This window comes from Sinohyriopsis cumingii, chromosome 9, assembly GCF_028554795.1.
Source record: "Sinohyriopsis cumingii isolate HCF-2022 chromosome 9, ASM2855479v2, whole genome shotgun sequence".
In the NCBI taxonomy this organism is placed as follows: domain Eukaryota; kingdom Metazoa; phylum Mollusca; class Bivalvia; order Unionida; family Unionidae; genus Sinohyriopsis; species Sinohyriopsis cumingii.
Window position 1 is genome coordinate 86,381,176 of NC_142969.1, and position 16,406 is coordinate 86,397,581.

General features: G+C 36.9%; 1 protein-coding gene across 1 annotated transcript in view; it reads left to right on the forward strand.

The window, feature by feature from the left end:
- The first annotated feature begins 2,315 nt into the window (after window positions 1-2,315).
- Window positions 2,316-16,406, forward strand: part of LOC149792171 (deoxynucleoside triphosphate triphosphohydrolase SAMHD1-like) — a 37,388-nt gene continuing 23,297 nt past the window's right edge. The window contains exons 1-2 of the mRNA XM_089969540.1: window positions 2,316-2,375; window positions 3,725-3,781. The gene's annotated coding sequence lies outside the window, so the exon portion shown is untranslated. The remainder of the gene's footprint in view (window positions 2,376-3,724; window positions 3,782-16,406) is intronic.

A 16,406-nucleotide genomic window follows, 5' to 3' on the forward strand; every position in this document is an offset into this window, starting at 1 on the left:
TTCCCAGGGGTAATGAAGCAAGATAGCTGACAGTGATTTTGGCAGCAAACTGCAATATACCTGTCCAGATGCATATAGGTGTACACACTAAAGAAACAATGACAGGTGCTATGTTCCACATTTAATGTGTCAAGTACTTAGGCAGTTGCTCGTATAAATAATGGCGCACTCAAATTTAAAGTTTTGATGGGACCACTACCATGTTTTATAGCAAAAATGCATTCCATGTCAATGTTGACAACCACAAAAGGCGACAATGTGATAGGAAAATATAGTTCCAGGGAGGCTCTATTTTGCTGAACAATGGTGTTAATCTCTCTCATGAAGACCTAAGCCAGGTCTTTGCGTTGCTACTGATCACCTTATGGCAGTACAATGCACATGTCCTTTTGAAACCTTGCTATCACCACCGGACTACAGGAGAGCTTCCAAAATGATTAAACTCTAACACTTTGATCCAGATACCAGGCTAGACCTGAAAATATATAACGTGTTTCACTTAATTATAGAAAACAGTAAGATGTAGATAAATGAAGTTACAATGTGTTCGATACGGAGATTTGAAAATAACATTAAGAGTGCAAGCATGGATAAAAGAAAAAGGAAGTTAATTGTGGTCTGATTCCAGAGACAGTGACCTAAACGTGTACAATTTTCAGTAGAGTAATTATGTGGTGATATGCGGTATTAACACTCTGTTGCTACAAATGGTCTGACAGTTGCAGGTCACCCAAAGTCGGCTCCAGGCTCTCATTCAGTTGTAACCCTACATGCCTTATGATAACATTAGCGTGAGAAACTAGTGTGCGTGTGTTTTCTCTGTTTCGAATTAGTAGTACGTTAACCATTAACGTAGTTAGACCAAACCATGTCTTGTGTTATTTAGCAAAACATAAGATGATGTCAGTTACATATTGGTCAATGGTTTCATTCTTTTGTTGGATCATTGTATTGAATCTGTTCCTTTCTACTGTAATGTTCTGCTTCGGACTGCAGTATTCCTCAAACTTCTTGATAAGTGGAGCAATTTTTTTCAGCTTCATTGGCCTCAAATGTAATTGTGTTGTAAACGTCTACCATCCTGACCAATAATAATAGGAAAGCACTGAATTTGTATTTGTGCTCTTTATCTGCTAGCGCAACATTTAAGTAAAACTGCATAGTCTGCTTCCACCTCCTCCAAATTTCTGCTAGATGGTGTCAGAAGTGAAACTTTTGGAATAAGTTGGATTTATACCATTAAGAAGTATATCTCCATAACAATACTAAAATTTGGATGCACAAGTTTATGCTTTAATTGTGACATCATGGAAAAACTCAGTCAGCCACCTGAATGAAATTTAATTCACACCATCTAGCATAAACTTGGATTCAAGCATTGGAAAGAAGATTATAAATTTCCCATCGTTTTGCCAGAGAGAACTTGCAATGCACCCGCGTTAGTGCTGTGTCTTCTATTGCAATTTTTTAGCTCTGCTGACAACACGTTACCAACCGGCAACGTAGTAACCTCAATCGGCGTCTACTTGGCCTGACCATCCTTCGACCTGGTGTCCACAAAACCCACCGGTACTTGTGTACGGGTCTCTGGTCTCGGCTTCGGAAACACATAGCGACAACCCAATATGATGTCATACGACAATCCAGACACACGCTGCTTCGATTTTCCCTTTGACTTACGGCAAATCGAGGTCAGTGAGAGCGAATGGCAACGAGTTTGCTGTTGGACCCACGGTACTAATTATATGGAAGAACTGTGAACCAGTCTAGAAATGGGTGAAGAAATAATAGAGTATATACGCGTTTGGTGATCCATAATTGGTTAAAAAGGAAAATTAAAATTTTAGTAAAAATATCTTTTGAGAGCTTATCCTATCTGTAATTTAAAAAAAATAGAGACAAAATTCTATTGATGCATACTACTTTTACAGGATTGACTTAGGAGTACTCAATAATGAAAGTAGTACCTGATTCATTTGGTGCAGAATCAATAACGTGTTTCATGCACATGTAGATTAAAAAAATGCCGCGGGTCATATGGTGTTCTCCACACAGAAGCTTGCACCAAGGATATTTGTGCATGGAGAAATGTAAGTCTGCTCATCAGTACCCAGAAATTGTAAGTTACTGAATTTTGAATATGATGGTGTTTCCATATGTTTAATATGGGAGTTGAATTAGTACCGTGACTCCTGTTGGCGTACTATACTTCGATTACCTCCCCTTTGTAATAATCTGGCTTCGCGTACTTCTTGTCGACAAAGGCAGAATGGTTCATCGATGAATGGTATACTTCCCAGAGAAACGTGTCGTACAAGAAACAGAAGTTATTTTTGGAACTGCATGACAGTCGTGCCAGTAGAAAAGAATTACAGGTTAGAAGCGCATTTGCCTGTCGCGACTGCGAATGATCCATACTCTATACAATATGTTAGATGCTTACCGCTTTAGTGACTGTAACTATGATAAAGATATACATGGCTACATTAACGGAATTCTCAGACTCTTAAGTATGTCATGTTTGGATGTGTGCCATTTTATATTATATACCAAACACTCCGCAATAATGCTATGTGAACAGAATTCATAATCTGATGTTATGCATCATGCCACGAAACTTGATTAACATTTAAAATGAATATGAAATGTAGACATTATATTATTATTATTATTAGTTGATTATTATTATTATTAGTAGTAGTAGTAGTAGTAATACTAAGAATAACAATAATAATATTAATAATATTATTGCAATTATTATTATTATTATTGAATTTGTTACAAATGCAATACAAATGATTCCTAAGTATAAGTGTAAATGACTGATAAACATATATATAATAATTAAAATTAAAATTAAAAATTATAAAATGTGATTAAATTATTTTTTTTTAATTTTAAATTATGATAAGAGAATATCAGCCATTGTTTTACAATATTATTTCTATTTTATTAGTATTTCTCATTGGTCTTGTAATAGCTGTATTATCTGAATATTTTAATTGTTACGTAGTCTGCCTGCATATTTATATGATTCTTTCTGACTTCTATAACAATAATTGCAATAACAACCACCACTACCAGCATCAACAGCGACGACGACGACGACAATAACAACAACAACAGATAATAATAATAATAATAATAATAATAATAATAATTTTATTCGCTCTTTAAAACTTAGCCAGTATAATTATATTTAAATGATAATTATGAATCTTACAAACAAAAGTCATTAGTTTGGAATGTATGACGTCTAATAAGAAAGGACCTAAAAATGTGTGATATTCTGTTTCATTTACGAAAAACTATATTTCTTTAACACTGCATTCGCCATTGTTGACTTTCTCTTTCCAAATTGAAAACGAATGCGCCAGCGGAACAAGTTTTGGCTTGAATTGTGTGAGGTTTAAATAGATTAAATAACGCTCAGCTAGATGGTAACTATACCATGCAAATACTTTTGACGCTAGTAGATGCGATTCATAATGGACCGAAAGTAGGCTATAGTACGCGACATGCATCTGTATCTTTAATTAGGTTCAGAAATGATGTATCTATGTTACCTACTAATAGTTCTCCCACGTGTTACATCTCGTTTTAAGTTCAATATATTATATTCGTGAATGAACATGTTAAGCGCTGATTGACCAAGAGCACGAAAAATTGAAAAGCAAGGCATGTACATTCTTGTCTCCTTATTAGTCTATAAAATAAATTTCAGAGCGGAATTATGTATTGCGCAGGCAGTTCCAGAGGAAGATTTAGATGTGTAACCAAGGTATGTTTATAAAGAGGCATGTATGTATGCATGTATGTACGTACGTACTCACGCACGCACGCACGCATGTACACAGCACGTACTTAAAGTATGTATTCATGTACGTACGCACGCACGCACATACGTACGTACGTAAGTATGTTGTTGTTGTAGTTGTAGGGTTTAACGCCATTTTTCAGATTAGGATAGGCTATACATGGCGGCCAGTGTTAATAGTGGAGGAAGAACCCGGGAAAACCCCGGAAAGAACCATCGACCCACGAGAAGCTACTTGCAAGCTTTGTCACATAACCACATTGGCTGAATCCGAGACTCGAAACCACGCAGGCAGAGGTGTGATGGCAGTGCTTCGCAACAGATGAACGATTTAGATAACATGGCCACTCAGGGCCCCATGTATGTATGTATGTATGTATGTATGTATGCATGCATGCATGTATGTACGCACGCACGCACAAACGCACGCAGGTAGGTAGGTAGATAGGTGGGTAATTATGTAGGTAGGTAGGTGTGGAAGGATGGATGGATGGATATATGGATGTCTGTTTTTGTTCAAGTCTCTATTTGTTTGTCTCTCCCATTGTCGCCTCGTCATCTGTCGATTGTATGCCTCGTCCATTATAATAACGCTTTTCATAAATTCTGGGTATTGATATTTGTTGAACTGTTAAAATAAACTGCCTTTCGTATTTGTATCTTGTACACTATGTGCCCATAATGTATTGAGACAGACTGTTTAGTGCATTAAATCATGTTACGTGATCGTTGCGGGAGGAGCAGTGATTAATACAAAATCGATATAAACTGTGGTACAGATAAGAAAATCGTATGTTCAGCATTTTCGCTCAAGATCATACAGTATTGAACGTTGTCTTTCATTACATGCTGTTAATTTGACGTTCAAGAATATGTATGTATGCATGCACGTACGCACGCACGCACGCACACAGCACGTACTTAAAGTATGTATGTATGTATGTATGTATGTATGTATGTGATATGATTTGGATTTTTAACGTAGCTTAAACAATTTTTCAGTCATATCGCTACGATGTCTGCAGTGTGGCAGTTTATAGTGATGTCTAGCACTTGGGCATCATGCCGCAGACATGTAGCATGATGTCCCACCCAGTGACATTATCCTGGCACCAGGCCGACCAGTCCTAACACTAACATCTTAATGCTGAGCGCCAAGCGAGGCAGCCGTTAGTACCATTTTTGTAAGTCTTTGGTATGACTCGGCCGGGGATCGAACCCACGACCTTCCGCATCCGAGGCGGACGCTCTAACCACTAGGCCACCGGAGCGGTATGTATGTATGTATGTATGTATGTATGTATGTATCCGAGACTCGAAACCACGCAGGCAGAGGTGAGATGGCAGTGCTCCGTAACGGATGAGCGTTTTAGACCACTTGTCCACCCAGGGCCCCATGTATGTATGTACGTATGTATATATACATGTATCTTTGCTGGGAAATACAGTAAACCCTTATGTATATGTGCATGTTGTAGATACGTGTAAGGCGGGATATTGATTCGTTGTCAATGTATATTTTACAGAAAGCAAGCATGTTTAGCTATATACATATGCATCAACATCAATAATGTTACGAAATGAATAATTATGTTGACTGTTATATCTAGCACCAGGACATTCGTGTTTGAACATGTTGGGTGGGTTAGTATTGCTTCAAGTATTCCTGCAATTTCGCTCAACAGACCAATAATAGCGTTCTATTTTTACCGCACCATAGGGAAAAGGACGTGTTACCATTAGTTATTTTTTGTTGTCGTTGTTTATTTTTCAACCCGTGTCGGGGTTCACGAGTTATATTTAGTGCCTAGGGCTGTGGACAGGGAAAGGGTGTTATTTGAAATTAAGCTGGTCGGGGACAGGCCCGATTTTCAGACTCAATGCAACACAACGCAACCCAAAAGTATGAGCGGTAAGCTAGCTTGGTGAGAACCAAAAGATCGAAGGAGCATATGCACTTTAACTGTAATCGGGCTTGAGCTAATTCCTTGTAATAATCTGCAGAATCATACTAGTGCTGTGTTTGTATGGCTTCAAACACGTTTTATCGTCTCTACTAACACCATGTCGAGATGGGAGATAAGGGGTCGTTTCAGTTGCAGCAACCAATATTGCGGAAAGGCGTAGTATAGTTTATATGCCATTAAAGACATAGATTTTAATTTCGTTGAAAAGGTTGGTTGTTATAAGTAGAAAACAACGCTTTTTTCAATCTTCATCTGACTTAGTTTGAGAAGACTAGATGATTACCTGAAGAAGATAATTCTGTACATTTTTATTTATATAGTTTTTAACACAGTTGTATTAGAACACAATTGAACAACGACTGTATTAAGCTGTTAAAGATAAAATATTAGAGATGTGTATTCAACGCTCGATGTAAAGGTTAGCGTGCTTAATTACATTCAGTGGGTTTGAATACCTGTCTCTGCCATAACAAGTCGGCTGACGTGGTGTATCACTGAACAAATTATTTAATTCATTTGTCTCGATATAGTAGTTCAAAACTAAGTTTTGCGGTTTAACACCAAGCAACTAATTTCATGATGCCATTTTAGGTCATTGTGACATACCTTTAACTTTTATCTATATTGTTTACATTCTTTGTTGCAACTATCATTCACCGCACCATACGCACTTAGAATGTAGTCGAGATGATAAATCCTCTATGATTGTTCCCAAGGAGTCATGATCTTAGGTTTGGCATAGTAAATCATCGTATACCCTTCATTTTTTCTTAGCGCTTTCCGTGGTGTTGAAGGTATCGCAGAGAGTGCTTGCTTGTCACACTTTGTTAGGTTCGCATGGGTTAATATACATTACGTGAACCGCAGCACTTCTTCTAGCCATGGCTAATGGGTTAGATATCGTGACTCCGAATCAATAGGTTACATGTTTGAGTCCTGTCATGACACAATGACACAGAAAAATAAACGATTAGGTGCTGTTACGTTATCTACAATCCAGCCAACTTAATCGCCATTCAGTCAATCTACATGGTCCTTTTTTTGCAGAGATCGTTGACTTGGCGTTTTCAATCAATGGCCTCATCTAAGCATTCTGATGATCGAGCTTATGACTTTAAAACATTTTTAGAATTTATCCTAAACATTGTGAAATCAAAAATAACATGACAAGAAAACCAACAGTTTAATCAAACAAACCAAATAATTATTCTGCGTATTTGCATCTGTGATGCTAGACGTAATACGAGTTCAGTCATTCTTGATGTTTTACCAATGAATTGATTTAACTACCATCGCCTATCCTGAAATAAATAAAATACATGTCGCTAATAATAAGTCAATCGTCAACACATTCTTTATTGTAATTGATGACGATCACAACGTTGACAATGTGTGTACGTATTATATCTGAAAGTCTTAAATGGATCAAATACCTTTAGTAGTGTTATAACACCGCTGTCAGTCAGTTTGGTTGATCACGATTCCAAAATTCCCAAGCCATAGCTAACACCCACTCACCCACCCTCAGATATTTCTGCACGGCGGATTGTTGCACAAATCACATTGTAAACAGGTTTTCTTCCAGAACATTCCAAGCTCGTAAGCAAGGATAGGCCTTGGATTCAAAAGTTAGTAAATCTCTTTAAAAAGATGACAAATGTCATGGAGGCACAATGCTATACATGATTGTCAGCTCTAAATTTAGTAAATTATTTATATTGTCAGTTGATGCAAGTGATGTTGGGTTTGCTGGAGTATCGATTGAAAAAGATAACATCTGGTGTTTCTCATCCATTGTGTAATCCCTTCTAGAATGATCCTGATGTTTACAAAAGCAAAACCATAACCTGGATTACTCTCAATAAATTTCAAAACTTAGACCCAAATAAACATATTTACTTCTTCTATTAATAATGATCCTGATAGTAAGCCCATAAACAGAGAGAATAATTTAACTGTGTATTAGTTGTTTACACAAAATTAAATATAAAACAGTCAATCAGGTCAAACAGAAATGAACTTAATTTTGGACAAGGTCAAGTCCAGCATACATTGTTACATTACCATAGCATGTAATGAAATTTATAACAAAACTTAAACTAACATACAAACAATTTAATTATATACACATAACACGGCAGAGTTAAAAATGATGTCGCATCATGGTGTTAAATGTGTCCTTAACGAAAATCTGTTTGAGAGAATAAAATGCGCAACAAGAAACGATTGCGGGGTTACACTATAACTTTCTCCAACAATGTTAACTTAATTTTCTCAGTGGGACATACAAATAATTCCTCGGTGACATTAAAGTTACTTGGGTCTAAGAATACGCCAAGAGTGCTTAAATATTTCCCATCCTCGTAGTCAATACAGTGTTGTTGGTTACTGCGGCTCCGGCGGTTGCAAAAGCGGCTGTGTTAGGAGCTGTCAGAACAGCCCTGGTAAAGGTAATAGAAAGCCGCATCGCTTCTCATTGACAAATTTAAAAAAATGAAATATCCATGTACCACGCAAAAAGGGGCAATCGGAGACTCGGGCATGTCGGTAGCGTTTCTCCAAAATTACATCGATGTTTCTAAGCCTGCAACGAAACAATAAATTGATGTAAATATGTCAGTGATGCACTGTCAACTAGGCGTAGTAACAACATCGAGCCAACTTCAAGGAATATCAAACATTGAAGCAGAAGGGAAAACTTATTAGTTAACCACAGTAGATTGTCGACTTGTTATATATTTTCGAAAATGGCTTTGATAGATCATAACGTCACATCTTAAAAAAGTGTGAGACCGGATTGCACTTGTTAATCATAACCGTAATTTAATGACGGTGGGGTAAGATGTCAAAATTGATAAAGAAACATCGGCATCGTGGTTGTTTCCTACCAATATCACTTATAAAATCCATATTATTACTGCAGAATGTTTCATATATATACAGTATCATCATCGTTAGTAGCTGAGTATGAAATTCAGTTCGAAAGACTCAGCATTTATCCGGAAGTGTACTTAACCGTGTATGGTGCTTGTGTTTAAGATGTGTTATTACATATAAGTGATTTTACCGACGGGTGTTAGACAGGCTGGCAATATATACTAACACTGATACAATTTTGTTCCACGTGTAGACGGATATCAGCGTCAGAATAGTATTAAGAAACCCTCGTACATTCTTAAATATAATCTACGCGAGGGTCTTACTGAAAACAACTGTTGGGACCACCCTTAGGCACCAAACTCAACTATATGCCAACTTGGAGTCATCGAATTAGCACGCGATAGCGCCCAATCACAGACCACTACACCACCAGGTCTTGTCTCCACAACGATAGAGCGGAATTCGACAACAAATCCACACTGGATAGTTGTCCCGTTAGTTATATCTAACCAACATCTCTGTCTCAGCGAAGGAGAGAGGAATCTATATTGTTATTTAAGATGCGCTTGTCTGCGAAACAATTACTGGGAGAAACGAGAACCGTCAGAGATAAAAAATAAAATAAAAGCGTAATCCAAATGGCTTTAGATAGAACGCCCTCGAAACGTTGAACTGGCTGTGACATTTGGTGGTGACAGAAATATTACCCGAGACGATATTTTCTATTATTCTATGCCAATTGCGTCAGTGAAGAAAAATTATTGGTTAGAAGACCATAAAGGTATTGCACCCAATCGCGACGTGTCTCGACAAGGCCAGCCTGTCGTACAATTAACTAAACTGTTAAGATTATTTTTTGAATGGACTGTGATGGACGCGAGACAATAATCGGATCGTAACCTCAGTTATGAGATGAAATCGATAAGAAAGCCTATCTCGCGAAATACAAACGTGCGTGCGTGTGGTTGTGGGTGCTGTGTCGCTGAGACCACCCTTAGCCTTGGTGTTTGTGGAATTGTGACATTCGCATTTTCTTTCGGGGCTATATCAATCCACTATGGTAAAATAATTTTGCTACGGTTATATGCATGAATACATGTTTAATCAGGACTTGTCATGGCGGCACAAAGCAGTCAATGAACATTTGCCAAGCTATGCACGATGACCATTGACGATAAAACAATAAGCATGGTTAAGCTTAAAAAGGTGATGGTTGAAACGGAAATACGTCGGCTACTCGGAGCACAAATACAGAATATTGTCGCTAGCGACCCAAAAGAAGTAACTGATATGCACCGAGTAAAATGAGTAACTCAATCTGCGTTCGAGTTCTTGCCGGTTTTATTGATATAAATTGGGCTATTTACAATGTCAGGACACCAAGGGTTAGTCAAAATTATATTTGACCCGTGGGCACGTGAACAATAATTTCAAAAGCGGCATATTATATTTTTAATCGATCTAACATTTCCAAATAAAGCAATGATTACTATGTATACTTAGTTCCACATTATGAGAAGAGTTGAATAATTCGTATAATTTGCTAGCTATGTTGAGTTATCGGCATATATATAACACTAGTCATAAGATCAAATGGTTATCTTTCTGAATAATATGCATATCTTTTTTTCTGGTGCTTATCTGACTAACATAGAAACAAATCAATAATGTACCCCCACTGCACGTAATTGGCTCTAAAGCTAAACATTTTTAGTGATACGGATCAGAGCAATACATTCAAGAGCCTGCACATAGATAGCTTCACCACTGCAATCCAGGTATGCATGATCAACCTATATCCTAAATATACCAGGACATAGAAGAGCCGCCCCAATGTAATCCAGGCATGCATGATCAACCTATACCCTAAAGATACCAGGACATAGAAGAGCCGCCCCAATGTAATCCAGGTATGCATGATCAACCTATATCCTAAATATACAAGGACATAGAAGAGCCGCCCCAATGTAATCCAGGCATGCATGATCAACCTATATCCTAAATATACCAGGACATAGAAGAGCCGCCCCAGTGTAATCCAGGCATGCATGATCAACCTATATCCTAAAGATACCAGGACATAGAAGAGCCGCCCCAATGTAATCCAGGCATGCATGACCAGCCGACCTTTTAACGGTACCAGGACATAGGATGACCTCCCCAATGAAATTCATATTTCCATCAACTACCAGACTTTTAAGAAAACTATGAGTAGTACCCGATATATCAACGAGGAGACCCGAACACACATTACATGTCTTTATCAATCATATTCTTCTGAACATTAATCTATGCTTAAATTATATTTTAGCTCAATTGAATGGCTCCAACCCCGTTTCTCTTTTGTAATTCGTATTTCATATATCGAAGTGTTGCATCTTGAAATTGTTTTACTACTCTTATGTTAAATACACTGTAATAAATTCACTTTATAGTTTGGTGTTAATTTTGTTTTATTTCTTCCAAACCACCGCTCCGTATGGCCTAGTGGTTAGAACGTCCGCCTCGGATGCGAGAGGTCGTGGGTTCAATCCCCGGCCGAGTTATAACAATGATTTTCAAAAATGGTACTAACAGCTGACTCCCTTCGCGTTCAGCATTGCCAATAATTAGTGTTACGAATGGTCGGCATGGTGTAACGATAATGTGACTGGGTGGGACATCACGCCACATGTCTGCCGCATGATGCCCAGTGCTAGACATCTATAAACTGTTACACTGCAGACATCAAAGTGATATGACTGAAACATTGTTAAAGCTACGTTAAAAATCCAAATCACACACACCCCCTTATTTCTTCCATCCAGCCCCGTTATATTTAAGGCTAAGTAGTGTGTTAAATATATCATAATAGCTTGGTCACACTGTGCATAAATGCACCCCAAATATCAATCAATAACCATACGTTCTACACACCCATTCAGAACAAGGTAACCAGCTGCGTGACAATAGGGCACACAGTTAAGAGCACTCTCAATAGAACTAAGTAGTCCAAGTACCCAATTAATAAATTATTGGTGTACATATACGCATATTATTTAGTTGCAGTGCAAAATTCTAGATCATTTCATATTTTACCTGTATTACCTAATGTATAATCATAGGAGAAGAACATACTTGATCTAGCTCGAGTACACTATTCGCAATTTATAAAAGGGGTCGTATATTTTAAATTTCTGCAGCAAAGTCTATAGTGTACTAGAAATGACAAATCACATGTCTCATTATCTGGATTGTTTGAGAGAGAGAGAGAGAGAGAGAGCATCACTCACGATTAACTCAATTAGGGATAATAAAAATTGATGCTAAATATGTTATTAAAGATAAAGTGGTTGGGTCTGCTTGTGATTATCATGCACGAAGAATCTATACTTAAATATCAACAACTAGAACAGCAGCAATAAGAAACTAAACCAGAGAGAGAGAGAGAAAGAGAAGCTGCATTCTTTCTGAAATTTTTATGATATAGAAGCACCAGTTCGATTCACCTACTTTATGTTTTGATATCAGGGTCTATCCATATTAAATTCCTTAGACGTACGTGTTTATCATCTATTTAAATCCAAATACTGACAATAGTTTAAACTGACCTGGTCCTTATATAAAATAATATTAATTCCTTTCTGTTTTTCGTTCAGGTTCCAGTTAGCTGGTGTCTGTCTGTCTGTCTCTGTTTTTTTGTTCTTCTTTCCTCAAAATATGAAAACTCGCCTTTATAGATCTGAAAGCAAAAGCTTGTGCAATCGCACTGCGAAATCAACCATTTAGCCGTACTCGAATCATCGACGCATATTGGTCTCATTAAATTTAACAGTGTTAAAATGTAAAGGTCAAAATGTAACACGGAAGAAGATTTGGAATGTAAAGGATCGCTACTCTCTCTCCTAGTTGTGTATTCTGTATCGCATTCGATATTGTGTATCGCATTCAAGATTTAACTTACTCTTTTCTGAAACATGAATATTCCAATTTGTTTTAATTTCTTTGGCTTCGTGTTTTTATTTTCCTTCTTCATTTTCCTTATTTGCTTTCCTTTTCATATTTTGGCTTGTTGACTGCTTCCTTTCCTTCTCTTATTCACAGCATTTGGTCTATGCATAAGAAACATGACCACATTGAAGTCATTGTTGATATAAAATATTAATACGCCTGTGTAGCTTGTGCATGTTTTACACATAGTTCTATGTTAATGTCATACACAAGTAATGCCAGTGGGTGGGGATCAAATAATATATTTAGTTTGGTTCATACATATATACAAAAATAACCCAAACATCCGATGGGGTCTGGTCAATCAGAAATCGTATTGCATAAAGAAATATTAAATTATTTCTCGTTGTATAATTGTTGTATACATGTTGTTCAGTTTCATATTTGCTTTTATGTTTCATTCTGATATTATTCACTGATGCTATATACTGGAAAACTGAAAAATGAATTATATATAATTAATTCACAAATCTACCGATGAGACGCAAGCTAATACTTGAAATATTACCTGCAAGTTTACAAGTACACGGCTATCGTACTTATTTGTCTTCACATGTAGCGTCTAGATACATGGATGTGCTCAAACCTGCAACACAAAAGGTGGAGAGGTTTCCAGTACATTATTATGGATAACGCTTGTTCAATCGTGTTCATCGCCTGAAAAGAAATTGTAATCGAAACTTTAATAACCGAACGACCACCAGGTGATCGAAACCGTACCAAACTCAAATTATGTGAGCAATTATCTAACGCTTCACATGATATTGATATGGATTGTTAAAAATAGCTTCAATAATTTATCAAATAGCTATCATGTTGGTCCGCAATGAAAAAGGAAACAACTTCTTTAAAATTAATTCCGTAATTAACTCTTCATATAAAGCTTTGTCTGGTATATTTTTATTTTTGCACACTGATAAAACTGCTTAAATAAATATTGATACATATATATAGGTAACAGTATTATGTATGTATGTATGTATGTATGTATGTACTGTGTATGTATATATGTATGTATGTATGTAAGTATGTATGTATGTATGCATGCATGTATGCATGCATGCATGTATGTATGTATGTATGTATGTATGCATAAATACTTGATAGAAAAACGTTTAAGCTGTATGATGAATTCAGTGAAATATGTTTATGTAATTAGTATACAGTTAGCAATACAAGATAAAACATACAAAGTAAGAATATTTCTTTTTTGAAAATCCTGCTAATGGTTGCCGCTAAAATTCTGCATCGTAACTGCATTGTGACGAAGAGTCAATAAAACATTGTTGTCAAGCGTATCTCTAATGATTTGTAAATTATCACGGAAGTATTTTGCAAACAGGTCCTGAAAATCGACTGAAGAGAAGGTAGTTTGAAGTGGTGTACATTTGTTTCCTGACTTTAGCTTGTTATTAATCTCGAAGAGCTCTTTGCAGCTGGAACTTTCCGTGACCTTAGTACTGTAGTGGGCTGATTTCGCTGCATGGACTATGTCTGTGACGCTCTTCTTAGCGGCTTCATATATTTGCTTATGATTAATGCCTCTGGTGGAAAGCCAGAGCCTCTCAGACTTACGACGCTCTCTTTAAGCAGTGCGAAGCTCGTCCCTAACACTGCTATACCATGGATAGTTATTTTGAATTGATTCTCTGCACTTGGTTGCAGCGTCATGTTTGCTAAGCAATGAACCCAGGCAGTTATCGAGTTGTTCTGCTGAAGGATGCAAGCGAGTTGTTAGGTTTGCTTGGATGTCATTCATTTGTTGTGTTCTATTTATCATATGGAGGTTTCTCTTAAGCAGCTGGTTAGGGACTGATACGTCAAGATGGAATATAATGCAGAGGTGATCTAATGCAAGTTCGTGTGATACCAGGCTGAACCGTACAATAATAGCATAATATCTATGAAGAATCCAGTCTAAAATGTGACCATATTTATGGGTGGGTTAGTTAACTGACTGTTGGAGGTTGAAAACATGAATGGAATCTAGGTGTTTCGATGTACATGGCTTTCCAGGACAGTCAAAGTGAAAGCTGAAATCTCCAAGAAGAATCAGGTTGCCACCCATCGAATTTCCATACGCCAGGAGATTCAGAAACTGCTCCAAAAAGAGAGATTCAGCTTGTTTTATCTACTAGGAAGAGGGCGGTAGAGGCATAACAAATGACTGACGTTTGTTCTAGTGTGAGTGTGATTTGGACTAGTTCAAACGATGTGTGTTAGAAGTTGAAGGTTGTGGTGTGGTTAAGACATTTGATTATGACGTTATTTGCGATGACAGCAATTCCGCCTCCGCGAGAATGGCGGGGGAACGAATTGAAGGAGTAATTGGTTAGTGTTAGATCCGCGGAACTGTGCTCATCGCCTGGTGTTTTGAGCCAAATTTATGTCAGAAAAAAGACGTCGATGTTCTGAACGTAGGTAAAATTAAATTTTTAATGTGCGCCTTTCCGGTGGTCCTACGGACTTTGCATTGAATAATGCGATACGCAGTGGTATCGCCTGGAATGATGCAGATGAATGATGATAAAACTGAAGCCATTCTAATTACAACACAAAGTCTTTCTTATTCACATCCTTTACCTCAAACCATAAATATCAGCAGCACCAACATTAAATTCACATAGTCAGAACGAAACCTAGATGTTACTGTGGACAGCACTCTCAAAATTGCACCAACATTTCATGAACATATGCAAGGCTGCATATCCTGAGCTAAGATGCATCTTATTACTTTCATGTCTGGACTATTGCAATTCAGTTATGTCGGGTCCGTCTCAATATCTACTCCAGAAATTTCAAAACGTTCAAAACACAGCTACTCGGATAATCATTAGCACCACGAACAGATAACACCTGCCACTTCTCTATAATCTACACTGGCTGCTCTGAACCCTACACTGGCTATCCATTTGATCCAAAATCAAACACAATTTTTTTATTTGTACTACGTTTCACTCACAGGCTCCAGTACAACATACTTATCCGACCTCACCCATGTATACACACCAAGATACTTACGCTCCTCTTCTGAAGATCGTATGCTCATTATTCACACTATGAAAACGATGTCATATGGACAACGTTCGTTTACATCCACGGGCACAACAACGTGGAACGAATTGCCTACTGAATGTAGACACAATGACACAGTGAACTCATTCAAATGCGCTCTTAAAACTCACTTATTTCGACTCCAAGAACAAACTTAAAGACCTAATAATGTTTCCTACCTTAAATATTCAGCATGTTGTATTTTTTTTAATTTTATGGTGTTTGTTTTTGTAACCATATCATTGTATATGCTTTTTCTGTTCTTGGTGTTGTCTAATGTTGTAAAACGTTTAGAGCTTCTAAAGATTATGCGCTTTACAAAGTCCTCATTATTGTGGTTGTTATTATTGTTATTATTATTATTATTATTATAAACTATCTAGTCTTATTTGTTTTCCTGTTATATAAGAGTAAATTTATCTAGTAAATATTAATTAGAATTTTCCGTGTGTTCCGATTGAAATGACATTAGTTTTGCAATTTATTTTAAATTGGCTGTTAGCATAACAAATTCATTTTTTTGTGGAATAAGTGTCTAATCAGAAAGCGTAAGTGCTTGTATATGTATTCATTTATATATTTTACATATACGTACGAATGTCTGTAACTATTGATCTCGATGTATTTCCATATTGGCTTCCTTATCTATATTTATGTTTTATGCAAATATAGTCTCTATTCAATAAACTTTATTTCCT